A 6,667-nucleotide genomic window follows, 5' to 3' on the forward strand; every position below is an offset into this window, starting at 1 on the left:
CGAATGATTTTTATTTAGCATCAAATCAGATTTTCAACCGGGGTAAAAAATGTTTTATAACATTAGAAGGATTTGGTTTGTTTTGAATTTCGCGCAAGGCTATTCGAGAGCTATCTGCGCTAGCCATCCCTTATTTATCAATGTAAGATTAGAGGGAAGGCAGCTAGTCATCACTACCCACTTTCAACGTTTGGGCTACTCTTTTATCACCGAATAGTGGGATTGATTGTAACATTATAACGATCCCACGGCTGAAAGGGAAGCATGTTTGGTGTGACGGGGATTCGAATCCGCGACCCTCATTAGAAGGAATGGTGGCCTGAATTTGGTGGCATTTACTGTTATCTTTAAAAAAACGCCGAATTATTATAAATTTGTTCATAAAAAAATTACGCTGTTTTAATAAAATATATTTCATGATTTGATGTAAATTACTCAAACAACCGTTTTGCTCTAAATTTAATCATCATACCCTTATAGAGGGTAATTGCCTTAACACTAGAAACTTTGTTTGTTTGTTTTTGAATTTCGCACAAAGCTACTCGAGGGCTATCTGTGCTAGCCGTCTCTAATTTTGCAGTGTAAGACTAGAGGGAAGGCAGCTAGTCATCACCACCCACCGCCAACTCTTGGGCTACTCTTTTACCAAAGAATAGTGGGATTGACCGCACATTATAACGCCCCCACGGCTGAAAGGGCGAGCATGTTTGGCGCGACGGGGATGCGAACCCGCGACCCTCGGATTACGAGTCGCATGCCTTAACGCGCTTGGCCATGCCGGGCCCTAACACTAGAAACAGTAGTACTCATGGTGTGGACATGTTGTACACAAATAAATGTATGCGAATAGAGAGTGACCTTTGTTAAAGTTTTAAACTTGATCTGGTCACAGACAAAATGTATATGTATCTTGCACATCGAAATCAAATCAAAGGTATTATATGTTAGATAAATTCAAATTAATAAAATTCGAGTTATAAGTTAGCTTCAAAGTTTTGTAAATTACTATTTGAAAGCGTTAACAGTTATAGTAGTGTTTTAAGCGCAGGCTCAAGCCCGTACTCAGAATGTTTGAAATGGTGTTCAAAATTAAGCATGTAAAGCGTGTTTATACTATACGGATCTGGGAGCTTGCCCCGTCCCCTCCCGAGTATTTGTAAAAAATAAGTGCTGTGAAATTAAATCTCAAATTAATTTTGTTTGAAATATAGCTTAAATAACTGCATGGCTATTCACATAAAATCCACAAACATCAATGAAAGGTCAGCAAATGACCATTCTGTCGTAACACTTCATGGGGAGCTAAATTTAGTTTAGTATCAATGTGTATTTTTTATTATAGTAAAGTACAGTACTATCTATATGAAGAGTATTTGTTAACTGCTAAATTATACTATTAATTTCAAGAACTCTGTGCAACAATAGTATATTAGCTATTTCAATCATTGGCTATCAAACACGTACATGTACTACTGAAATAACATATTAGCATGCTCTATTTTTCTGGGGTGCTTCACCATAACTAACTTACAGTTTGAATGTTGATAGTAGTACCATAATGATTACGTATTAAAACTAGAGCACTCACTCTTACTTCGGTTTGTGTACACCTCAGATAACTAGAGGACTCACTCTTACTTCGGTTTGTGTACACTTCAGATAACTAGAGGACTCACTCTTACTTCGGTTTGTGTACACCTCAGATAATTATTTAACTGGCAGAGAGCAGATGCTGAACGTTTACAGGACAGTATGGCAGAGTTTCAGTAACATAAAGATATTTAGTACAACGAAGTAGGTTTTTAAGAAGTCAGACAGTATCGGGAGCCTGTCCTGGAGAGAAACAGAAAGCCATCTTGTTTTCCATCAATGAATTTCTTCATCAAAAAATCTAAGGATTTGAAAATCTTCCCTGTAAAAGTCTATAGCCTTCCTGATACAGAGTTAGAAGTCTCTGGTGTGAGTTTTAAAGGTATAAGTTTCGAAATTGATACTGCTTTCTTTACATGTGTATCAAATTTGGAGGAAAAATTACTTATAATGTGGTAAAGAAAAAGAATGGTTACTGTTTTCTAAACGTAATCATCCGTAGAACTATAACTTTCATTTGCACATTTGGTTTCTTACTGACTTAATCATGGCATGCTAACATTAATATTAGATTTGTTTGCAATAGTACTGTTGTACTTGAAGATACGATATGAATAATCATCTACGTTCACTCTTAGTAAAGACATTTCTTTACGACATTGTTCTACTGGGAAAACATCAGAAACAATGTCTTGGTTTGGACCTTCCAAATTTACAAAACCTTATTTCAGAGAGAACGTTGTGAAGCTGTTAAACAAAAGTATTTTTCTTATTTTCAGAAGTTCAACAGTCATTAAGTATTTCAAAATTATCATCCCTGTACAAATACTCTCACTTATGTGAAGTAGAATGGAAGATATAAACAGAATTTTACCAACCTTTAGTATTCTTAAACTAGCGTGTAATGTACATATTGAGTAGTTGAAGAATTTAATGAAGCTGTTTCATTATGGATATACTTTTGATAGGTTGCTTTCAATAGTTCACTACAGTTAAGTGAGGATTTAATCTAATAGCTATTCCTTTAACTTGATCAATACAATTTCGTATTGGTATTATATGAAATTATAATAGAATGGTTAACAGAGTGTATAAAATCTTATTTCACATACTTCGGATTTGTTTTTGAGCACCAGATCTTTCTCCAGCCATGTTGGATGCTCCATCATATTTTTAACAACGCAATTCATTTAGATATAATCCAACATCAGTAAATATCTTCGTAACGTACAATATCTGTTGCTCTGGCCCTTTATAGTTAAACATAACCAACAAATACTTATCTAGTTTCACAGTTGTCATCTACAAAACGGGGACATGTTGTTAAATGTTCCATGTTGAGAAGAGACACTTCAGCAGGTAAAACAAAGTAGAATCCAGCCTTTTTTATTCATCTACAAGTTTAGCGCGAATTATGTATGGCATTTTCTGCCTTAAGTATTTCATCATATTAAGCATAATGTTTCAACAATACCAGAAAAGTGCCAAGATTTTAAAAAATAATTTACATATTTGGTATCGATATGAAATACCAAGCATTATTTTTCTAAATATAAAATGGCACGAGCAATTAGATTAATAATATGATTATTCTGAGTTATATTTGATTGAAGGGCACTGTTGATGATAATATTAATTAGTTTAAAATAAATTAATTATAAGGGAAGGTAGATGTTAATAATGCTATCTGTGCTAGCCGTCCCTAATTCAGCAATGTAAGTCTTGATAAAAGGCAACTAGTCATCACCACCCACTACCAACTCTTGGAATACTCTTTCACCAACGAATAGTGGGAGTGACCGTCACACCCCCCACGCCTGAAAGAGCGAGTATGTTTAGTTGGACGGGGATTCGAACCCGCGATTCTTCGATTACGAGTCGAATGTCTTAACCGCCTGGCCATGCCGGCTCGGTCAAAGATTAGGTATAAGCATTTTGGTAAAGAGTACCTTTATAACTAACATATTTCCATACATTTGGAACGATGGATTAAATAGCCGTTTCTGGAAATTTCTAAGTCCAAGAACATTTTCGAGACTACAATAATGTCGTTTAATTAATGTTATATACATCAATTTGTATAATGTTTAAGTGCTATTTATATTGATTTGTAGAAGGCTTAAATGTTACTTGCATTCATTTCTATAATGTTCAAATTTTATTTTTATCTAAGGTGGGTCTAAGATACAGTGTGAAAAATGTAATACGACGTCAATCGAGAATAGAAAACCTAATATAATATGTGATGAAGAGATCATAGACCAAGTTATGAGTTTCGCCTACCTTAGAATAAAAATACGGATATATGAAGGTAGCCATGAAGAAGTAAACTGGTAATATCACATCTGGAAGGCTCATAAAACTATTCAACAATAGAAGTACGAACATCAAAATGACAGTTTGATTCTAAAATTATTTTGTTTTGTCTGTCCTGCTGCATAGTAGCGAAACAAGACAGATGCACAGAAAATACGAAAAAAGTTAAGTGCATTCCAAATGTTTATTCTGCGTCAAATACTGAAATTACCATGGAAGGATAAAGTATCAAATATTGAGGTGCTGAAGCGCGTAGAAGAATGTAACCTGATGAGATTAAGATGAATGTGTTACATCATAAAAATGTATGCCATAAGAATTGTGATGAATTGGAAGGTTGAAGACGGAATTGAAACGAGAAGACAACCACATCTCACGTGAAAAAGGTGTAATGAGAAAGACATCTGGGAAAGAACTATCATAGGGGAAGAAATGGAAAAGATGGCATTGGATAGATGAAAGTATAATCAATGAATGACCCAATATATTAGGAGACACAGAATGCACTAACTAATATAAGATTTTTAGTGTTAGTTATGTTTTAATAACGTATGACATTCATAATAAAACAACTAGTTTATTTCAATACAAAAATAATGTACAGTCGTGACAACGTGGGCCAGTGAAACCCCGCTGACCAATTGAGAACAAAAGTTGCTGTACTTTGTTACATTGGAGCATTTGCTAAATGGAGCTGGTGGAGTAACAGTTGAACATGTCCTCGCTGCTTTAGGCCCTAGAGCCTGTTTTGGAGCTGATGTTACAGCCACAGTTTCAATTGATGTTGATTTACTCTTTTCTTTCACTGTGTGGACTGATGTAACCACTTTAAACTGTTTTTCCACTGCAAATGCCTCAGTGAGAAGTGAAATGTTCCCCAATTTCACGTGACTCAACATAGATTATCTTGGTAAACTCTTAATAAACGTGTCGATTACTCATTAATATTCAGAAGACATAGTATGAAATGCCTTTTTATGTAACTTCTTTAATTTCTTACACAAAACTAACCCAGTCTTCTTTAAGACGAGGGATGTCTTAAAATTTAGAACTTAGTAATATGGGTTGCCCGGTTCTCATCAGGGTTGAATCTGTTGTGTAACTTATATAAGCAGTGTTACAGTCATTGAATTGTATCTAATCTGTCCTTGAGTTCATATATTCCAAGCTTTCTTGAACTTGGCAGGTATACCTGTTTTACTTCATCATATAGAGATGCTTTACTGTTGAAATCCGCTCGAGATGTTGTAGAAAGCTTCTTATCTTTTCCATCACGTCTGAAGACATGTATTTTGATGAATATGTAGTCTTTGTGTTAACTCCTCAATATCTTAGTGTATGTTTATATATATTACAGTGACTTTTATATAAAGCTTAGACTTGTATGGCCAAGTTAGTGTATCATAAGTCTTAAGTGTAGAAAAGAAACAATAGTTTGGACAAGTTAACATAGGCTGACAGTTAATCTTCTTCTTTCTTTAGATATATGTATATAAAACAAAAATGGTCGTTCATGAAGGCTATTTAGGATTGTAAGATACCGCACGAGGACTTTTGACTATTATATCAATGTAATATGAATGCAATCCTTATGTTTTTGTTTATAAAATACGACACGATTTCGTAGTTCTACCACTTACCTTTAGTAGCCAGAGAAGTCATTATAAATATCTAATAGTCAGTCTAAAAAAGAGTGAAGTCCCATCCGATTTTCCTACTGGTAAACAAGCAAAGTTTATTGTAAAGCATTATTTTACTTTTCCCTTCGAGCCTTTCCTTTGTTGTTCATGTTAAATTTATTCTCGTAAAATATGTACTTAATATATTGTTCGTTACGGATCTTAATACTTGCTTTTTAGCTGTAAATAACATAATTAACATGATGAATTGAAACACTTACATTTTAATATAATAATTAAGTACAGTGTAACTTACATAGTGTTTCTACAACCCAAAGAGCCTATTTATATAAATTTCACACTTCATAAATAGGTGGTGAAACACGTGTATTTACCTCAACCAGTTATTCAATATACCTAACATTAGTTCGTAATTTGAGGGTCGCGGGTTCGAATACTCATTACACCGAACATCTTCTCCCTTTCATCCGTGGGGGTGTTATAATGTAACGGTCAATCCCAATATTCGTTGGTAAAAGAGTAGTCCAACAGTTGGCTGTGGATTATTATGACTAGTCACCTTCTCTCTGATCTTACGCTGCTAGATTAAGACGCCTAGCGCAGATAACCCACGTGTAACTTTGAGCGAAAATCAAAATGCAAACAAACTTTTGGTATATCTTATATTCATTCCTTAATAATCTCTATTTCATTGAATAAATGAACTAACCACATATACGGGCTTCAAGTACTAGTTTCTCAGAGTCTCTGCTGTTTTCAATAAGCCCCCGAGATCGCAAAACGTATGTTAAACACTAACTTTGCCACTGCCTATAGGGAGTGTTTTTTCAAGACTACATTCCTAGTATAAGGTCTAATGTTATAATTTAGGGATTTGAGATTTAATTTTTTCAACCTAAAATAATAAATTTATTAGTATCTGAAGTACTAACAATCACCATTGAAAATTCTTCTTTTGAGGTATGATGTATATACACACACAAATAGCATACTGTGTTTTTGTAAACAACACAGAGATACAGATTCCTGTATGATGTATATATATATATATACACACACAAATAGCATACTGTGTTTTTGTAAACAACACAGAGATACAGATTCCTGTATGATGTATATAT

Source organism: Tachypleus tridentatus, chromosome 9, assembly GCF_004210375.1.
Source record: "Tachypleus tridentatus isolate NWPU-2018 chromosome 9, ASM421037v1, whole genome shotgun sequence".
Taxonomy (NCBI): domain Eukaryota; kingdom Metazoa; phylum Arthropoda; class Merostomata; order Xiphosura; family Limulidae; genus Tachypleus; species Tachypleus tridentatus.